A 22,752-nucleotide genomic window follows, 5' to 3' on the forward strand; every position below is an offset into this window, starting at 1 on the left:
TGGCTAATGTGTGATTACTGGCTTATTGATATAAGCAATTCTATATATTTGTCAGGCCAATTTCTGAATTTTTTTTTAAAGTTTATTTAAGTAATCTTTATACCCAACATGGGGCTCAAACTCACAACCCCAAGATCAAGAGCTGCATGCTCTACCAACTGAGCCAGCCTAGTCCCCCACAACCTCTGAATTTTTAAGTAGTTATGTAATATAACTATATTTAAATTTAAAATATTATACAAACATGTTTTATCATAGGAAAATTGGAAAATACAAGAAGCAAAAATTATCAAAATTCTATCTCTGTTGAAGGTTCAATACATTATGGCCTTTCCAATTATTTTATTTTATATAAAATATTAATGCTAACTAAAGCAGCTAAAAATGACGAATGACTTCTCTCTCTCTTTTTTTAACGTTTGTTTATTTTTGAGAGAGAGAGAGGTAAGCAGGGGAGGGGCAGAGAGAGAGGCTCCAGGCTCTGAGCTGTCAGCACAGAGCCTGATGCAGGGCTTGAACCCACCAGCCATGAGATCATAACCTGAGCTGAAGTCAGAAGCTTAACCGACTGAGCCACCCAGGCGCCCCTGACTTATCTTTTTAAAATATGGCCTTCGAGGGGCACCTGGGTGGCTCAGTCCCTTAAGCACCCACATCATGATTTTGGTTTACGTCGTGATTTCACAGTTTCATGGGTTCAAGCCCAGAGTCAGGCTCTGCACTGGTGGCAAAGAACCTGCTTGGGATTCCCACCCCCCTCTGCCGTCCCCAGTTCATGCTCTCTCTTTCTCTCTTAAAATAGGTAAATAATTAATTTTAAGAAAATAAAATAAAATATGGCCTTTGAAAGGATAATTAGACCCTAAGAGTGGCAAGTGAACTCACTGAGCAACATTTTCGATGAACAGATAGTATGATGCCTGAGAAAGCAGCATCACTAACATGAACCTGAATGTTAGCTAGTTTTCCCCTTGTTAAATGACTCTCGTCTCCTAAAAACTGTAAAATGTGACAAAAAATATGCATATTTATATATGCAATTTATACAATAACAGAGCAGACATGTGGTAGGACTGTAAGGCATGAGGTTAGATGTATCTATTCTAAAAATTCGCAGATATGCCCTTTTCTTTCCCAAATCAGAGGACAAAACACATTTTCTTTAGCATCTTTAAGACAAATATTTCATCTATAATTCATATCTCATCTATCTATGAGAAAGTAGGGGGAAAGAAATAGTAGGATAAAGAAAGAACACAGTGATTAAAAGAGGTCTTTCAAGTGAGATTTGCATCACATTACCTATATTATGTGGTCTTCGATAAATTATTCAACTTTTCCAAGCTTAGATTCTGCATCTTTTTTTTTTTTTTAATTTTCATTTATTAATTTTAAAATAGGCTTTGTACCCAGTGTGGAGCCCGATGCAGGGCTTGAACCCATGACCCCAAAATGAAGACTTTAGCTGAGATCAAGAGTCGGATGCTTAACTGACAGTCACTCAGGTGCCCCAGATTCTGCACCTTTAAAATGTGGGCCACAATCGGGGCTCCTGCGTGGCTCAGTCGGTTATGCATCTGATTTCGGCTCAGGTCACGATCTCAAGGGTTGTGCGTTCGAGCCCTGCATCAGGATCTGTGCTGACAGCCAGCTCAGTGCCTGGAGCCTGTTTCGGATTCTGTATCTCCCTCTCTCTCTGACCCTCCCCTGCTCACACTGTCTCTCTCCATCTCTAAGAAATAAATAAAACCTTAAAAAAATGTGGGCCACAATCCATTAGCAGTTGTTATGAGGATTATATTTATTTATTTATTTTTATTTATTTATTTTTTTTTATTTTTTTTAATGTTTTGTTTATTTCTAGGAGAGAGAGAGAGACAGCGCGAGCCGGGGAGGGTCAGAGAGAGAGGGAGTCACAGATTGAAACAGGCTCCAGGCTCTGAGCCGGCAGTCAGCACAGAGCCCGATGCGGGGCTCGAACCCACGAACTGCGAGATCATGACCTAAGCGAAAGTCGGACGCTTAACCGACTAAGCCACCCAGGCGCCCCAGATTATATTTATTTTTATTTTTTTAATTAATTAATTTATTTTGAGAGAGAGAGAGAAAAGAGAGAAAGAGATTGAATACGAATGGGGGAGAGATTGAATACAAAAGCGAGTAACCCAAGAAGCAGGCTCTCCTAGGTCAACGCAGAGCTGGACTCAGGGCTCATTCTCATGGTTTCGTGAAATCATGACCTAAACTGAAATCAAAACTCAGATGCTTAACTGACTGAGCCTCCCAGGCACCCCGAGGATTACATTTTAAGAGTAATGTGTAGCGCTTGCTTTGGCAGCACATATGCTAAAAATGGAACAATACAGAGAAGATTAGGATGGCCCCTGTGCAAGGATGACACGCAAACTTGTGAAGCATTCCATAAAAAATAATAAAGTAATGTGTAGATAAGACTAAAACAGAAGATACTAATATTTATTATCCCTTAGAAATAGGCAGCTGAAGCATAATGTGCTACTCAAGGACATAGACTGAGCCATCCCTGGAGCTGAAACTAAACTACGGATCTTAGATTCATGGATCAACCACAGTGCACACAACAGATCTTTGAACATCTCTAAACTAAGTGGCCTATGTAATCATCATAATAATTTGTCACTTACCTCTCAAGGATATTGTAAAGATTTAAATGAACTCATCTTTGTAAAGCAATTAGCTTAGTGCCTTGTGCACAGAATGTGCTCACTACTAGATAATATTGTGGTTATTAGTATATGATGATGATGATGTGATAGGTAATGGAGGAAAATGGAGATGTATAAAGTAAATTTCAAGATGCTGATCAGAATGTTTGGCATCTAGAGGCAGTGATTTATGACATCAAACTGCAAGAAGCAATCTACTCATGTTTCTTGCCTCAGTTCTGTCTCCTTATCTCCCTGTACCCAAAAGCACAGCTGTTATTTAACAGATGAAGTTACTCTCTTTAGTGGAATATGTATTACACCAAGAGTACTAGGACAGCTCCTCTTGTACTTATGATGGGGAAAGGTACAGTAAGTTGAAGAAATGTTTATAATATGAGAAAAGTAGTGGTTAGTTTCTGAGTGATTTAACTATGATTTAAGTATGTTACATGACATTGGATCCAGGATTTTGGTATAAATTTCAAGTATAAATTCCATTACACTATTGTTTTGTCTACCAGATTCTAAGCTCTTTGAAGGCAAGGACTATAGAATAATCATCTCAGAGGTGCTGGGATGGCTCATTCAGTTGGGCAACCAATTCCTGGTTTCAGCTCAGGTCATGATCTCATGGTTTGTGAGTTTGAGTCCCACATCCGGCTCTACACTGACAGCGCAGAGCCTGCTTGAGAGTCTGTCTCTGTCTCTCTCCTTCTTTCTCTCTCTCTCTTCCCCCCTCCCTCACTCTCTCCCCATACCCTGTCTCTGCTCTACCTGCTCAATTCTCTCTCTCAAAATAAACAAAACATTAAAAAAAAAATCATCTGAGAACAGTGTTTCGAGAATGATATATAATGCTGTTTTCCATTTTGCACCAGCTCTCAATAATGGCTGAAAACATGCTGATTATGTATGATAAAATAAACTTTCTTGGGGAAAAAAAACAGTTTTACATACACTTATGAACTGAGAGGAAAAATAAAGTTCAATACTAAGCATGTAAATAATGGTTAGCCATCATTTACTGACAGTGTAGACTTCTCCAAGGCAGATCCAAAAAGGTCAAGGGCTAACAAAGAAAGAAAAGTTGGGGCACCTGGGTGGCTCAGTTGGTTAAGCACCCAACTCTTGATTTCAGCCCAGGTCGTGATCTCACAGTTCGTGGGTTTGAGTCCTGCCTCAGGTTCTGTGGAGCCTGCTTAAGATTCTCTCTCTGCCTCTCTCTCTCTCTGCCCCTCCCCTGCTCATGGGCACACACACACTCTCTCAAAATAAATAAATAGAAACTTAAAAAAAAAAGTTAACAGGTAAGGAAATTAAAATCTTTTTTTTTCTTTTTCAAAACTTCAGTAAACTGAAAAAGATCCTAAGTAGTCAATGTCAGAGGCAGAAAACTGCTAAGATCTGCATAAACATAAACATTATGCCAGACTTTAGTGAAATCCTACAAGGGTATATTAATAGAAAATTAAGTCTTTGTCCCATGAGCAAGAAGGACTACTGAGACATTTTCAGAGATTAAGTGTGAAGACCTAATAGTTTTCTGGCTTGTTTTTGGAATGTGTGTTGCTGCTAGTCTTACAATAAAGAACTCACAACAGAGAATACTTTGCCACACCAACTATGGGTAAAGAAACAGCATTCATCCAACCTGAGAATCTCTCTCAGCAACTCCTAGTCTTTGTAACAGGATAAGTTGCTTTTCATTTCTCAGAAACCTTGGGATCACCTGACGGGGAAGGAACAGGGAAGAATATAAGATGATTAACACTGGACAAGAAGCAGTATGGTAAGATGACTTGCCTACTCTGATGGAAAGTAAATCACGGGTTAACTGGAGGAACAGAACTATCATACAACCAGGCAAGTTGCTGAGTTAGAGATTAAAGCAGAAAATTTTATTCTGATAAGTACAAAAAGAAACAAACTGTTTGCATTACTCTCCTTGGTTGCACATTAGTCAGAGGGTGATCTATAAATATGTAAAAGTAGACACTGATTTAGCTTAGAGGTCTTTCTTTTCTTAGGGGTTTTATAAGTCTCCTCCCACTCCTGGCTTTTAAACTATAAAACATATTGTTCTATTCACCACATAACTTTCTTCCAGATTTGAAAAAAAAAATGCTGGCAGTTAGATGGAGGCAGCAGCAGTGTTGCTTAAGAGTCCACAAATTTTCCACAAATTTCTGTCATTTTCATAGTGTGCTTTATTGGATGTGTAGAAAGGAGAAAACAGAATTGCATATAAGTATGGAAGAGCAAGTGTAAGGAAAAGAACACTGGTTCTTTTTTCAGTTTTTATAAAATTTGGTCCTAAAGCTAAATGTCAGCTCCCCAATGCATAATATTTCTATGATTAGAAACAAATAACTTGGGAAATGTTCAATACAGTGAAAGACAAAAATCTCAAAATCCTACCAGGGAAGTTCTGCTTCTCTATACCCAAGTAAGCTTCTGCTAGATGGGCCCTCCCACAGATTGACTTTCAATTCTGGACAAAATACAAAAAGCAGCTACTTCATGGCCCTGGAGATTAAACATAATAGAGTCTGGAAGAGGGATAACAATTGCAAAACAAAAAAAGAAAGAAAGAACAGATTGGGAGGAGTTTCTCTTTTTAAAAGCTGTTTTATTTTTATTTTGTAGCTTCTGGGTTAAAAACTGACCACAGCACTAATGGGGTCATTAAAACTCCAATAGAAAACCAACAATTTTTCTACCTAAAGTTTCAAAAGACAGAGCTTATAGCACTAACAGTCACTGAAAAATTAGGGGAAGGTGATTTCCAGAAAAGACAGAGTGAGCATGCTATAGGAAGTAGTCAAAATTCTGTGTATAAACTCAGCTCAAGTCTCTGACTGATTGCTGAACCATGCACTGAATAGGGCAGACTAAGTATAAAGCAATTGAACTGAACTCAACTGATGCCCAAAAGACAAGAGTTTTCCATTAAGTCAAACCAAGTTAATTGCTTGCTAAAAGAAAAAGTTAGCAATGCTCTTTGAAGGAATATGACAAAATCCAGAATATCTACTAAATGAAATATTAAGGGTATGGAATTACTCATCACACGAAGAACCAGGAAAATATGACCCATTATCAAGAGAAAAGATGGAGACCAACCCTGCAACATTCTAGATATTGTAATCAGCAGATATGATGTTTAAAGCAGCTATTATAATGATTTTTCAGAGAAGTAAAGCAATATATTCTCTTAATTGATAAAAGGCAAGAAAATCTCTGATTTTACAGAAACTGTAAAAAAGAACCAAATGCAAATTCTAGAACTGAAAACATAAGAGCTAAAATAAAAAGTCACAGGTAGGTTTAACAGTATTTAAATGTTTAAATATGACAATTTAAATGACAGTATACAGTGTACATATATGTACGTACACACAGTATATAGTAAATTGAAAAGTTTAAAATGACAGAAGAGTCATTTGAATTTGAAGTGAATCTGAAGACCAAGGAATGAAAATTACCCAACCTTAAGACCACAGAGAACAAGGATTAAAAACAAAAACCAAAACTGGGGCCCCTGGGGGGCTCAGTAGGTTAAGCAACTGATGTTGGCTCAGGTCATGATCTCATGGTTTGTGAGTTGAAGCCTCGTGCTGGGCTCTGTGCTGACAGCTCAGAGCCCGGAGCCTGCTTCAGATTCTGTGCATCCCTTGCTCTCTGCCCCTCCCCTGCTCGTGTTCTGTCTCTCTCTCAAAAACAAACATTAAAAAAGATTTAAGATAAAATTTAAAAAAAATAAAGAAAGAAAGAAAAAAGGCACCTCAGTACCTGTAATATGATATCCAAAGGTTTAATATATATGTAATTAAAGTCTCAGAAGAAGAGAGAATGAGGCAGAGAAAATATTTCAAGAAATATTGGCTAAATATCTCAAATCTGTAAAGGACATACATTTTCATAATTGAGGAGTCCAGGATAAATAGGAACAGAAATAAATCAGGCTCATCGTAGTTAAACTGCTAAAAGCAAAGAAAAGGAGAAAATCCCTTTTTTTTCTTTTTTCTAGAGAGAGACAGCGTGAGCAGGGGAGGGTCAGAGAGAGAGGGAGTCACAGACTGAAACAGGCTCCAGGCTCTGAGCTGGCAGTCAGCACAGAGCCTGAAGCAGGGCTCGAACCCATGAACCGAGATCATGACCGAGATCATGACCTAAGCGAAAGTCGGACGCTTAACCGACTAAGCCACCCAGGCGCCCCAGAAAAGGAGAAAATCTTGAAAGCAGCCCGAGAAAAACAAGATATTAGTTACAATGGCCAACGATCTGAATAATATCTAACTTCTCATCAGAGACCATGGAGGCTAAAAGACAATAAAATAAAAGACAATCCCCAAAGAGCTGAGAAAGAAAAAAAAAATCAATACAGAAGTCTGTATCTAGTGAAAATATCTATGAGAATTCAGGCAAAATAAGACATTTTTAGACAACGGAAAACTTAGCTAATGTGTCAGAGCAGATGCATACTTGAAATGTTAAAGGCTACTGAGTGTAGAAAAACAAACACATGGAAACACAAGTGTTCAAAAAATAATCAAGAGCATTAGAAATGGTAAAAATCTGAGTAAATATAAAAGTATTCTTTTACTCTTAATTTCTTTCCAATACATGTGACTGTTTTAATCTTTTTAATGTTTATTCATTTTTGAGAGAGAGACCCGGGGGGGGGGGGGGAGGAGGTGAACGGGCAGAGAGGGAGACACAGAGTTCAAAGCAGGTTCCAGGCTCTGAGCTGTCAGTACAAGGCCCAATGTGGGGCTGGAACTCATGAACCATGAGATCATAACCTAAGCCAAAGTTGGACACTTAACCCACTGAGCCACCCAGGCACTCTATATGTGACTGTTTCACACACTCTCATGGAGTTTAAAATATACATAGATGTGAGACATATGACAGCTATAGCATAGCTATAGCATGAAGGGCGACAGAAGGTGCAAACAGATCTACACTGTTTCAAAGGTTCTACATTTTACAGCAAGTGTGGCAGCAGAATAAAAACATTTTCAGATGTAAAAGGACTCATAAAATTGAATTCCTACCCATCACACTTCTTATTTCCCTATCACACTTCTTAAGAAGTTGCTTGAATGAGTAGTGCAACAGAAGAGTGAATAAACCAAGAAAGAAATATTTGGGATCCAGAAAATGGGATAAACAACTGAGAAAGCAAAACAGCTAAGATACAGATGCATAGCAGAATGTTAAGTCCAGACAGGGCTCAGTTAGTTGGGTACAGGAATTTGGAAGACACTTAGAAGGTTTCTGGTGAAAAGATAAAAGGACTTGATATCTTTTTTTGTTTGTTTAACAAATAGTTTATTGTCAAATTGCTTTCCATATAACACCCAGTGCTCATCCCCACAAGTGCCCTCCTCCATGCCCGTCTCCCCCTTACCCTCCACATCCATCAGTCCTCAGTTTGTTTCTCAGCATTCAAGAGTCTCTCACGGTTTGCCTCTCTCCCCTTCCCCCACCATTTCCCCCCTTCTCCCCCATGGTCCTCAGTTAAGTTCCTCCTAATCCTCCTGTACATGCAAACATAGGATATTTGAAAAGGACTTGACATCTTATATGGTGAAGAGTTTGAAAAATATTGGCAATACAAGAAAGAAACATAATTAAAACTATAGGACAAACAAATCATGATATAGGAAAGAAGATGCACAGGACATTACTTGTACCTGCAGGCAACAATATTTACATAATCAGAATAACACTATATTGATTTTCAAGTTTTAAAATTAATCTAGAGATAAAGCACAAATGATTTAATGATAATTATAAAGTAGAATTAAACACAATCAGCCTTTGAACCATAAATTACAGATGAAAGAATTTAGGAAATGGGAAGAGGGAAAGCTAGGGCAGGGGTGTTACCACATTCTTACAAAGTGGAAATCAAGTAGTAGTAGTGTCTTACACCTAATGGAACAAGAAATAAAGAAATAGGGATGGCTGGGTGGGTCAGTCCTTTGAGCATCCAACTTTGAGTCAAGTAATAATCTCATGTTCATGAGTTCGAGCCTTGCATCAGGCTCACTGCCTTCAGCACAGAGCCCACTTTGAATCCTCTGTCTCCCTCTCTCTCTGCCCCACTGCCGTTTGTGCTGTCTCTCAAAAATAAACATAGGTTTAAAAAAAGAAATACAGAAATAATAAATCATTCATGGTTATAACCAATAAAATAAAAAACAGAAACATAATTATGTCGGGAGGAAAGATGAAAGCAGTGCAAATAAAATTACTGTTTCATTAGAGGTTTTAAAACTAATTAATGTATGTCAGCAGAAGCCTGGTAATCTAAAAACACGGACGTTAACTACCAAAAGAAACAGCCAAAAGCATTTAAGTGACTGTCCCCTAGAGAAGTAGAATTATGAATGAGAAAGGGTGAGGCTAGGTACTATAGCTTTTCCTTTCAAGCCTTTCTGTATACTTCGATTTTTCATTAAAACAAACACTCACAAACCTATCAGGGAGCAAATGCTTTTACGTTAAAAAATGTTCAAACCATTAAGGGTTTTGGGTAACTCTTTCTTTTAAATTTTTTAAAGTTTATGTATTTCTTTTGAGAGAGAGAGAGAGCATGGAAAAAGCAGAGAGAAAAGCAGAAAGAGAATCCCAAGCAGCCTCTGCACTGTCAGTAGAGAGCCCAAAGAGGGCTTGATCCCATGAACTATGAGATCATAACCTGAGCCAAAATCAAGGGTTGGGCGCCCAACTGACTGAGGCACCCAGTCGGCCCTTGGCTAATTTTAGTTTTTACTTTTCTCGGAGAGAGAGAGAGAGAGCGCGCGCGAGAGCAAGCGAGCGAGCATGAACATGCCCATTAAAGCAGGGGAGGAGCAGAGGGAGAGGGAGAGAGAGGGAGAATCTCAAGCAGGCTCCATTCCATGCCCAGTGTAGAGCCCAACTCAGGGCTCCATCTCAGGACTGTGAGATCATGACTTGAGCTGAAACAGAGAGCTGGATGCTTAAGTGACTGAGTTACCCAGATGGCTTTAACATGTAAGACATTATGACAGGCATCAAAATTTGCTTTTTCTCTTCCTCAATACCTAGTCCTTAACCTGCTATATACAGCGTTATCAACAAGACAGCTGGATTTACTGGTTAATACTGGGAGCTAATAAAACAGAGTTCTGAGTTCTTCACATCAGCATATAGATATTTTCAAGTCATGGGAATGTATTAGATCACCTAGAAGAAAGAATGGTCCGACAGACTTCTAATAGCACATTTTTCTCAAGTAACTAGACTTCCTTTCATGACTAGCCCTAGTCACCTGTTCATACATATTTTGACCCTATACTGTTTGGCTGAAGTAAATGGTTCATGCTGGGTTATTTTTCCAAAATACTACAAAGAAGAGTTCCCCAAATCTATCTCCTCCTGGGCAATAAGATGTTATAACTTAGGTTCTTAAATTCTGAATACTCCATGATTCCTAACTGCTGACTTTTTTTTACATATTCATAAAACACAACCCGTTTCTCTTCATATGATCAGGTATTTTATTTTTTTCCCCTCTTATCTCACTAGCAAATTTCTTAAGAATTTCTTATTTATGGGGCGCCTGGGTGGCTTAGTTGGTTAAGCGTCCGACTTTTGCTTAGGTCATGATCTCGCGGTTCGTGGGTTTGGGCCCCGTGTCGGGCTCTGTGCTGACTGCCAGCTCAGAGCCTGGAGCCTGTTTCAGTCTGTGACTCCCTCTCTCTGACCCTCCCCTGCTCACGCTGTCTCTCTCTCTCTCTCTCTCTCTCCTAGAAATAAAAAAAATATTAAAAAAAAAAAGAATTTCTTATTTATGAACTAATGTAAATTTACAAATCTTTCTATAATACTTTCACAGTATTCCAAAGTTATCTTCAAGAGCCTCCAAGAACCCAGTTTCCGGATTTCCCATTAATGTAAAATATCATTAAACTCTGTAATTCGGTTACATTTTGTAATTTAAAGAGGGACTAATATTTATGTTTTTTAAGTGTTCTGGAGAAAAAAGCATTCATTAATCAAGTTTACTATGTTAACCGTATTATGTGGAAATACATAATTAGTATATAATATAATCACTGACTTAAACCATTTCAAAATTTGAAGGGGGAATATCTAAGGATCTTCTCTATATCAGAAGTCATATGGCTTGTAGGCCAAATCTGGCCATTTGCCTTTTTATATCCCATGAATTAATAATGGCTGTTTAAATTTTTAAAGTTATTTTAAGTGCTTATATAAACACCTACATAATATTCTTGGTGTTACCTATTGGCTGACAAAGCCTATATTATCTACATCTATTTCTTTGAGAAAAAGTTTGCTATTCTCTGTCATAAATGGTCAGTGCAGTATAACTATTTATAATTAACATTATCAGAAAGTCACTTTTATCTTTTTCTCAAGTAAGTAACAGAACTTTTAATGAGCAAGTTATGGCAACATTTTCATAGCACAATCTGTATTACAAGGTGTACTAAAGTAGAATAAGTATCCACTTAAAAATTATATTAACCTTGGGATAACTCTGAAAAAAATATGTAGGGTTCAAAGAGAATGAAAAAGATAGAGAAATAAAATTGTTACTTTTGACCAATAGTTGTTGACTCTTTTAAGGTTTTACTGTTTGGTTCTCTTCCTTTCTTTGACACAAGAGAGAGTAACATCAGCTACAGTGATAACAGGTCACCCTGTTCACCAAGAAAGAACTACCGAACTTTCAGCTTTAAGAGGCTTGCTGGAGTCAAATAAATGCTAGTGGTAATGTTACCTAAGTCTCTACTTTTCCCTATGGGAATAGTGATGTGTCTCTTTCTTTTCTTATGGGAAGTCTTGGCTAATCCGGTTATTCCCAACAAATTCTAAAGTAAAGCAGACTCAAGTAATTAAGAGATTTGCAGTTCTACCTACAAGGCAAGTCCATCTTACAGCGAAACCCTGGCCAGAAAGTACTTTGTTTGCTGTCCCCTAAACTTTATACCTAATCTGTTCAACTACAGAGAGAAGAGCCAGGCAGCTTAATATACATAGTACAGCCATTTTGTTCTAGATAGAACACAAAGGTACCTACTGCCTGCGAAGAAGGGCTCCCCTTCCAATTGATATCAAAAGCAAGTAGACTGTAATTCTATTTGAAACAATCTGGTGAAAAACATCTTCCCATGAAGCTGGGTTGTCTAGATTAAAGTTAAAATGTCAAACTGCCTCATGCATCAGAATCACTTAGAAGGCTTGTTAAAACACAGATTGGTAAACTCCATCCTCAAGTTTCTGATACAGTAGTTTGGTGTGGGGCCCAAGAATCCGCACTTCCAAAATATTTCCAGATGATGCTGTTGGTGCCAATCCATAGATCGCACTCTAAACTCACCAATCTATATGATCTCCAAAGCTCCTTCAAAATTTGTAAGCTAAGGAATAATATCATAGAAAACGTCTTGAAAAATCAGTTGTTTACACTTGACTTGACATCTGTTAATACTGGATATTTAAATCAGTCTTGTGGTGAAAACCAATTTACATACAAATCCACACCATTGATGCAAACAGAAAAAAAAAAAAAAACAAAATGAAAAAATTTCTTTGAAAACGTAATGGTGACATGGTTATTTGGTAAGAGATAAATGTTTAATCTTCCCCTTCCCTTTCTTCATGGGGTGGAGAAGGGATTGTTCAGAAAGAAAAACCAACATATACAACCAGTCACCAAATGATTCTGATATTTTCCTTTCCCCCTGACAGCTTCTATGTTATGTACCCTCAACCATTATTTCCACAGACTTTCTATGTGGCAATCTTTTTCATCTAGATCTCTATTATGACCAATTTTAATCTGCACATTATGTAGCAGTAATTACATTCTTCTTGCTTTTAAACATTCTACTTTGTCAAACTGTACTGTGAGTTAAAAAACCACAGTGGAGAATCAGTCTTGTATTCCGACTGCTGTAACACAACATATTCCATAGCAGTTTGGATAGAGCTATTTTCCTTTAAGCAAATTCTATTTAGTCACATTTCTTGAAAAATCTCTCCTGGGATTTTAAGTTCCAGTCAGTATTTTGTGTCTTCTGATCTGCTCCATGTTTCTCAGCTTTAATTCCCTGAGGCTTACTCTTCATTGATGCTGTCTGAATTGTAACTTTGCTAAATTCATTTTCCCATAACTTTGAAGGAATAAAAAGTCAATGTTTTGTTTTTAGATTTCTGAAAAATAAGCTGATTATTAATTACTCATAGATTTTAGTAGAGTTTGTGCATCTCAGTGTAAGCTGCAGGTGAGGTATATACAGCACAACAAGTAGTTCTAAATTTGGAGTTTTAATACAATTTCAAATGTACTAAATCAGAGCTTCAAATTCTTGGGGAAGCCTCATGGCAAGAAAAAAACTATTTTGCTCTTTATAAAAATATGCAGAATTGTTTGGTAGTAATATCCACAATAAATCATTTTATTATTGTATTGTTAGTTAGGCCATGTCCCTTGAAATGTAAACAGTAAATTAATAGATTTATAAAGTAATTGTCAGTACTGACTTAAGACAGTAATTAAAAAACAGCTAACGAAAGATAATAAATCTTTTTATGGTGCTACCTAAATAAGGAAAAAAGTTGGTTAAGATGAAAGAAACTGGGCAACTAGGTGGTTCAGTTTGTTAAACATCTGACTCTTGATTTTGGCTCAGGTCATGATCTCACATTTTGTGACACTGAGCCCAGCACTGGGCTCTATGCTGACAGCGTGGAGCCTGCTTGGGACTCTCTCTTTCTCTCTCTCTCTCAAAATAAATAAACTTTAAAAAAAAAAGATGAAAGAAACAATTAACCTAAATACTGAAGGAAAAATATAAATAGCTTTCCTAACTGTAGTTCTTCTTTTATAACTGTGTAGATGCATAACAGGATTGCTATAAGGGAAATAGAAGGTGGTGAGTATAATTTATTTTTTTGATTTAACTGGACTAATGACAACAGGTAGAAACAAAGCTAACTCTCTCATTCTTAGTTGTTATGTGTTTCTGTACATAGGTTTGCTTCAGGGTTAGTCACTCTATCATATGTTTTTATAAGAGTTTCCAAAATTACTCACATTATTAGTAATAAAGATCACTTAAAAGTTTGTATGTCTAACTATGAGCATATACTAATGGTATAGTGTAGGTAATATTCAATGCTCACTACAGGCCACACAATGCTAACCACTTGACATACATTGTTTATCCTCATAACGTTCTTATGAGGCAGTTACTCTTATTATGCACATTTTATAAACAATGAAACTGAAACTGGAAGAGTATGAATAACTTGTAAAAAGTCCCACAGCCGATGAATGGTAATACTCGAAAATGGACTTTATATGTCTTACTACAAAGTCCAGGAATTTAACTACTTCTGTAAACTACCTTAGGTATGTACGTCTACCCCAAGGAACAGAATAGTCTTTTAACATGGCTTTCTAGTTTAATAGAGGGCATTTAGGCTCAATGGACAGGACTGACATGTTACTAAACACAAATCCCCACTCACAATTAAACCTGGACCTAAGTCCTATACAGATAAAACCAGGCCTATTCCATACTAATCTATGGATTCTCCCAAATTTGCTCAGACTATCAAAAATATGACAGTAATATACACTAGAAGTCCTCCTATCCTATACTGATAGCAACCAGTTAGCAGCTGATCAGTTTAAAAACTTTTTGGAAGAAGTGGGGAAAGACAAAAAATGATATATGTAAGAAACTCTTTAACTTAAAATATAAATGTAAATTTATTCACCAAACTTCTGATGTAGAGCCAAGGCCTTTCTATTCGAATATGAATTCCAATTTTTCTTTCTGGCATAAACTATTGTAAAATGTAGAGTCTATTCATTTTCTTTAAAATAAAACAAATTTAGACAACCCAAGTATAGATGGATTTTTTAAGTGTTTTTTAATTGAATAAATTTGACATTTAACACTGTATGAATTTAAAGTATATAGCATGTTGCTCTAATATATTTCTACATTAAATATGACTGCTGATACAGCAATATTTATCACACATATAATTATAAATTATTATTGATATTCATTATATTCTACATTAGATTTCTATGGTTTATTTATCACTCATTACAAGTTTATACCCTTAATCACCATCTATCTTATCCCCTTTAGTGTTTTCACCCTAATTATTACAGGATTTTTTAAAATCAAATCACTTTTGTTGACATTTTAATTGATTTTTTCCAAAACTTTTAATATGGTTTTCCTAAAAAATTACCTTTATAAATGCCCTCTTTGTTGCATTCATATTTCATTAGCTAGTATAATAAAATCTAGTTATATTATCATAATAAGAAGTACCATGGGCATTAATTTAACTGCTTTTAAGTAAACATGCCACCACAGGATGACAGAAGTAACTGTAAATCAGAAGGTGGCAGAATCCCTGTAATATCCACCTCATCCTAATAAGAGTCAGTAGGTGTCTAAAGGGGAATGGAGAACATTAATCAATCCTGTAAATGGTTAAGTGAAGGTTGGTTAAGAAAGCTTCTCCTATTACTAGTAGAGCTAACCCATCCTGCCTAGAGCAGTTAGATGCAGAATGCAGATAACGTAAGATTGGATTCAGAAGTCTAACTGAGTATCTTCAGATATCAAGATGCCTGCAAGCTGCCAATTACCAAAATTTAGATTTGGAAATAAAACACAAAGTATAAAATCCTGCCAATCCACTATGGTAATTGATGAGAGCCAGTGTCCAAATTAAAAAAAAAAAACAGTGATGACCTAAACAGTGATGGAGCAGCACATTAAAGCATGAAGAGATTTCCATAAAAGGGAGTCATCTGATGTTCTAACTACATTCTAAGTTTTTATTTAAACTCCAGTCAATGCACAGTGCAATATCAGTTTCATATGTACAACTTAGTGATTCAACACTTCCAAACAATTCCTGGTGCTCTACTGACTATATTATTGACAATACACTATTTTAGAATGAAAATGTCAAAAGCAATACTAGAAATATAAAACAAAACTACTTCAGATTAACATTGACCGAAAAACAGGTCTTCTCAAAACCCAAGGCATAACTTGGGAAAAATTATATAGTAAAAATTAAAATCAAATTAAAATTAAGTTAGAAGTAGAAGAGGTACCTCATAATTTAAAATAATCTAAGCTAGGGGCACCTGAGTGGCTCAGTCGATTAAGCGTCTGACTGTGGCTCAGGTCATGATCTCACAGTTTGTGAGTTTGAGCCCCACGACGGGTTCTGGGCTGACAGCTTGGAGACTGGAGCCTGCTTTGGATTCTATGTCTCCTTCTCTCTCTGCCTCTGCCCCGCTTGTGCTCTGTCTCGCTCTGTCTCGCTCTCTAAAAATAAACATTAAAAATAAAATAATCTAGGCTAAATAGTCTAAATACTAAAATAGCTACAAAAACTGTTCCTTAAAGCAATGATTTATCCCTAGAAAGAAGAGTAGGAAATAATAGACGTTTCGGTACAATAAAAACAATTCCACAATACAATAGAGAAGACCTAGTGGTGGGTACAAGGAAAATAATGGCAATTTTTAATCTCAGTTTTGCCAAACTAATTCTGACCTTTTCTGGTACTTAAAAATGAGAGACTTAGAACCACAGTATGCTCCTAGCCTTGAGCTTAGGTAAGCTGACCTCATACATCAGAGCAACTTTTCAGTAAGAAATTCTTAAACCAGGTCAAAATTGGCATGAACAAAGCTATTTCTTCCTCTTCTAGGCACTATAATATCTTCAGAGAATCTTGAGAATCAGGGAGGGGAGAAGGAGCCTGATTTGCAATACTTACTTCTAGCCTCAGTTTAAAAGTGTTTAACAAGTGTGATCAATAAATAAAATGGTAAGTTAGACATTTTCAAGACTTCACTTAAATAAAATCTTAGTCAGCAAAATATTTAATATTATACACTGGTTATCTGCTTTGGCCGGCTTAGCTAAAGGTATTCAAGCTAAGAATATTACTGAAGCCCTAGGTAGGCTCAGAATGTTCCAGTCATTTACTTAACAAATGTTTACTGAACATCTACTATGCATATCTACTATATTCCAGGCACTGTGCTAAAGAGTTGGAACATAGTAATAAACAGGATAAATATGGCTTCTACCTTGTAAGGAGACAAGACCTACATGACACATACTAAATCACAATAAAAATTAACAATGACTAGACAATTATGATCTGGAACCCTTCAAAGTATTTTACTCATTTAATCCTCACAACAACTGTATGAAGTATATGATACTATTATTACCTGGTTGGTTTTTGTTTGTTTGTTTGTTTTTTACAGATGAGGAAGCTGAGGCACAGAGAGGTTAAATTACTTGCCCAAGGGCACATAACTACTAAATGTCAGTCAGGGTTCAAATCCAGGCAGTCTGGTTCCAGAGTCCACAAACTATGTTACACATCTGTTTATGCTACACAACACTGCTAAATAATTAAAACCTTATATTTGTAACAAATGCTAACATGAAAAGCCCACTCTGCACTGAATGTATAATTTTACCATAATTCTAAGCTTCACATTATATAATTAAAATATGACAGTATACTTGTTTATTCATACTTTTGTTTGTTTCTTTTAAACAAGGTAAAGGAAATTATACACTTATGGATTGTTTTAATCTGACTGTGAAACCAATTTCTACTGGAAGTAACACAAATTCACACCGAAATCTTTTGAACACTAATGATTAACAAGGTAATAGTGTTCCAGAGAAAAGTCCATACTAGTACCCACTCCAAGATGTTTCTAAATCTAGGTATGCTTTAAACATTCTGATCAGAGCTTTAATTCCTCTCTGCTCATTTTAAGAACTTAACCTAACAAGAAAAAGTAACAACAGTTTCCCTGATCACCAAAAGAAAAGTAAAGACAGGTACAGGAAGAGATAAACAGGATGTTGCAATTGCTAGTAAGTAACACTGTCATCAATTATTATTACTGAGTAACTTACCATGAACTATAATGCTGTTGAAAGCATTTTGCTGCAAAAATACCTCTAATCCTGAAATATCCTGTGGGAACTGTTCTACTTATTTCACAGACTAAGAAACTGAAACACAGAGAGGTTATAGAACATACCCAATATCACAAAGCTAGTAAGTGGTAGAATATGAACTACTATACCATATTGCAGGAATTAATGTAAGATGACAGTCATCTTGCTTTAGGGATAACTTCAATTATGTTAAAAACGGGAAATTTACTAGGGTGATGTTAAATGAAGAGAAACTTTATCTTCAAAAGTCTTGAAGAGTCCTATTTGTGACTATATATTACAGACACCAAAAAAACCCAACTGAACTCCAAGAAGCATATCTGGCTGTGGATAACTTGCTAGGTGCTTCCTTCTCCCTGCTCTACTCCCGCCTACTTTAGGTAGCCTCTCTCCCTTTTTCCTCTTTAAAGAAATAGAGAGGGGCACCTGGGTGGCTCAGTCGGTTAAGCGTCTGACTTCAGCTCAGGTCATGATATCACGGTTTGTGGGTTCGAGCCCCGCATCAGGCTCTGTGCTGACTGCTAGCTCAGAGCATGGAGCCTGTTGCAGATTCTGTATCTCCCTCTCTGACCCTCCCCTGCTCACACTGTCTCTCTCTCTCTCTCTCTCAGAAATAAAATAAAACATTAAAAAAAATTAAAAAAAAAAAAAAGAAATAGAGAATACTATTTGCCTAACGCAGATCACTGCAGCTAAGAGCCTGGACTAAGGTTCCAGAAAACCAAAAGCAAATCACTTAGCAAAAATGGATTCATGGTCCCATATGAATTCATATTAGTGACTTCTAAGCAAATGAAAATGGTGATTAAGTATTCTCTAAAAAAAATTTTTTTTAATGTTTTATTTATTTCTAGGGGAGAGAGAGAGAGACAGCGTGAGCAGGGGAGGGTCAGAGAGAGAGGGAGTCACAGACTCTGAAACAGGCTCCAGGCTCTGAGCTGGCAGTCAGCACAGAGCCCGACACGGGGCTCGAACCCACAAACCGCGAGATCATGACCTGAGCGAAAGTCAGACGCTTAACCGACTAAGCCACCCAGGCACCCCTAATTAAGTATTCTCTAAAACCCTCTCAAACCTCGGCTTCAGTAACACTTAGACCACCATGGTTCTCCCAGGATCTTTCAGGCTCTCCCTTAATTCATCTCACCCTTCTTTTGAGATGAGTTTTCCTCTTTTGGTCCTTTAAGTGGATATTCCTTAAGATTTTCTTCTTCACCACAGAGAGGAGGTACAGAAGAAAGACCTAAGGTGGAATCCTGATCTCTTATGCTTAAATTGATTAATGGTTAACCTCATTAGATCTTGCTTTCTTCATCTGTAAGAGCAGGGCCATAAGAATTTAAACTGCTATTGAAAAAAATCAAGTGAATTAAAGTGAAAAGGCCTGTTAAATGGTCATGAAGTACTCATGTCCCACCTGTTCTGTTTATGTGTTCTACTCCCATTTTCAAGAGACTTTTACATACTCTTAAAATTTAAACTACTTTCTATGGGTATAACTTACCCACATTTGTATCTTAAAATCTTCCTTCTTTTTAAAATGTTGCAACCACATTTCTACTCTGATATCCTGTTACCACCTCAAACTCACTCACAGTGCCTCAAAACCAGTTGCCTTAATCTCTATGTTCCTACTAATGAGACCATCAAGTCCCATTCTTTTTTTTTTTAACAAATAGTTTATTGTCAAATTAGTTTCCTCATAACACCCAGTGCTCATCCCCACAAGTGCCCTCCTCCATGCCCCTCCCCCCCTCCCCCCCACATCCATCAGTCCTCAGTTTTTGTCAGCATTCAAGAGTCTCTCATGGTTTGCTCTCTCCCTTTACCCCACCATTTCCCCCCTTCTTCTCCCCCTTGTTCCTCAGTTAAGTTCCTCCTAATCCTCCTATACGTGCAAACATGATATTTGTCCTTCTCTGCCTGACTTATTTCGCTCAACACAACACCCTCAAGGTCCATCCATGTTGCTACACATGGCCAGATTTCATTGTTTCTCATTGCCATGTAGTATTCCATGGTATAGATAAACCACATCTTCATCAAGTCCCATTCTTAAAGTCTTGGCATCATCTTTGACAGATCTTCCATATTCCTGGATCCTGTAACTGGCCAGTCTCCAATTTTCTTATTCCTTAAAACCTTCTCTCCATATACCTTTTCCATGGCTACAATCTTAGTTTACCATTGCCCCAAAGGCCTCCCCAATTCAGTCCTGGTATTCTGTTTCACAGCATCCTCTGTGAAACCTCTGGTCCAGACAAGCTGATGTTATTTACCAGTTGAATGTGTCCTGTATACTCTTGCTTCAAGTTTGTACTCAAGTCACATTATCATTTCACTTTCTAATCCACATGATAATCTTTCCTCCCATTAAAAAATATGATTCTTTAAAATATTAAAGCAGATTTTTGGGGGGGAATTTGAGTTAAAATTTAACTTTTCCATAATCTTCTGCAGTGCCAAAACGATTGCTGACAAGCTTTGTTCTATACAGTCACCCACTCTTCTTTCCTTCTAAATGACATAACTTCCTTTAGTCATGTATGTCCCTAAGTGTGCTCCTTGGAATGACTGTCACGATTTTGTGGGAGTTGTGTAAGAAAAAAAGGGGTCTGTTGGCAAATTAAGTTTTAGAGGTGCTAGATTAAACAGTTAAATTGGTTCCTTTCTTGCGGGACTTCTTACAGCTTTAAAAATGTTAAACTATTAGTTTCTCCGTTATCATTTTTCTTCATTTCTGACTTGATGGCATTCCTTTCTCATCCCACTACACCTTGACCCAGCTCCATATCACTACTCACTCTTTTGAACTGAGTAAGTTTTCAGCTTTAACCAGATTCATTTTTCACCCCTGCCTATTGATTCTGTACCTATTTCTTCAGAGAAATACATGCCTCTTTTATGTCAGGATCTTTATTTCCTAAAAATGATATCCAGACCAAGAGATCAAAGTAGTATGTCTTACATTTAGAAATTCATAGAGATGGGTAGTAATATGTTGGGATATGCACATTAATAGGAGAAAAAAGGGCATTATTTTCCTTAAGAGGGAGTTTTACTTAAAGATTTTTTTTGGACATGTTTTATGATAAAAAATGTAGAATGTAAATTATTTTAAAAGAAAAATATGAGATTATCAGGAAATTTCCACATTTGTTTTTGGATGTTCCTTTAGGCTACATCCCACACACCTCTGGTATGCATTCAAATTCCTCTGCCCTAAAGGTACTCCCAAGGAAAAGTCCAAGAATCACTAAAATAGGTCAGTGGAGAGGAGGGGTAGAGAAGAGAATTACTTAGAAAATGTTTCCTTTGTGTTAAGTCCTATACTAAATCCTCTACATATATTTCTTTTTTTTTTTTTTTTTTTTTTTACAAATAGTTTATTGTCAAATTAGTTTCTACATAACACTCAGTGCTCATCCCCAAAGTGCCCTCCTTCATGCCTGTGATGACACTGCAAAAAGGCACTATTTCATTAATTTTATAAAAAGGAAGTTTCAGAAAAGTTGACATGTCCTAAGGTGCAACACTTACAAACGGTTAAAATGTTTTACTATATAATGTTGGAGTGATGAAGACACAATTTATCATGGAAATATTATGACTGATTCCCACGAGAAAAAAATAACCAGGAATCATTCTTTTAAAAATAATTTATCACCAATGTGAGATTTTATGTTTTAATGTAGATCCTGACATAAATGAAGTACTTATTTACCTGTAAAACATTACTTGTGGTATGAATGAATTTTTCAATATTCACAAGTGTCATTAGAAGGACATGGTTAAGTTTAGATAACGGAAACCAGGGGGGAAACTTAAGCCTCTTGTAAGTTTTATATATTGTTTATTTACTAGCACATTTCCTCCCAAATAAAAGCAATATCTACCACCAATTAAGATTTTAGCCAGCTATCTGTTACATGAGTAATACTGAAAAGACCTTAAACAATTTCAAAAAGTAAACTAAAGATTTTGAAAATGAAGGGTTAAACTATAAATCCATAGCATGAGGCTTAATTTTTTTCATAGAATGTTGCCAGTTAAATCTGTAATTTTAATTTTTATATACTGAAAAAAACCATATGGCTGTTACTTTAAGAAAACCTAGTATATGATGATATAGATTCACCAAATTAACTTACTGCAGAATCTCTCAAAATAGGAGCTTCATGGGCAGATTTTAATTTAGACAATTTATAAACAAACAAACATGCTTATAAGCAACCTTTCAGGAATATATCCCCTGGGCAAGGCTCCAAACAGAAAAAAACATCAGAGGATATGCCAAGGAAGATTACTTTACAATAAATACATATTTATTACTATCTTTATTAAAAAATGCCCAAATTAGTCTTTCTTACTATGAATAAGAATTATGGTTTCAGAGATAATAGAACACAAAATCCTTTGTATATGTATGTTTGTGGGGAGAGACTAGTCATAAAAGAGTGTCAACTTGCAGTGTACACAGTTACTAAATATATATAAAATTTAAAATTCCAATTTCCTTACCTGACAATGGGTAGAATGTGAATATTCAATTTACTTAATCTATTAAATACACACTTTCAAATAAAAGTAAAATCCTTTTATTAAAGACAGATATGACAGTATGTGTAAGTGATCAGTACTTCCATTATTCTTTAATATATTAATTCTCCCTATTTAAAGGTTTCTTGAATGCTGGGCAAAGTCATATGTATTAGACCTATAGGCAAAAATCTCAAAAATGGAAGAATGAATATAAATTAACATGTAGGAACAACAAAGAAACAAAGTCTTCACCCCCACCAATTGTGCAAATTGTAAATTAAAGGAACCCAGTTATGTCCCTAAAATATATCTTCTCTGAACGACATGCATTTAAGAAGGGCAATTCAGGAAGATAACTAACTGAAAATATAAGCCCAGATGAAATGCCTTTATCTTTTGTGAAGTTGCTGAAGATCAGTTTGAATATTCTAATTTTGAAAAACTAAAGTTCCTACTTTTAGTACATTTCT

General features: G+C 36.4%; 1 protein-coding gene and 1 non-coding gene across 6 annotated transcripts in view; one reads left to right on the forward strand and one right to left on the reverse strand.

The window, feature by feature from the left end:
- The window catches only part of TANC2 (tetratricopeptide repeat, ankyrin repeat and coiled-coil containing 2), a 374,283-nt gene that overhangs the window by 181,736 nt on the left and 169,795 nt on the right, over positions 1-22,752 (reverse strand). The gene's annotated exons all lie outside the window — the stretch shown is intronic.
- LOC120234237 lies at positions 2,323-2,429 on the forward strand. Its single transcript, XR_005529033.1, has one exon. It is a non-coding gene; the product is annotated as a U6 spliceosomal RNA (small nuclear RNA).

The sequence above is a fragment of the Hyaena hyaena genome, unplaced genomic scaffold, assembly GCF_003009895.1.
Source record: "Hyaena hyaena isolate Hyena2069 unplaced genomic scaffold, ASM300989v1 scaffold_104, whole genome shotgun sequence".
Lineage (NCBI taxonomy): Eukaryota > Metazoa > Chordata > Mammalia > Carnivora > Hyaenidae > Hyaena > Hyaena hyaena.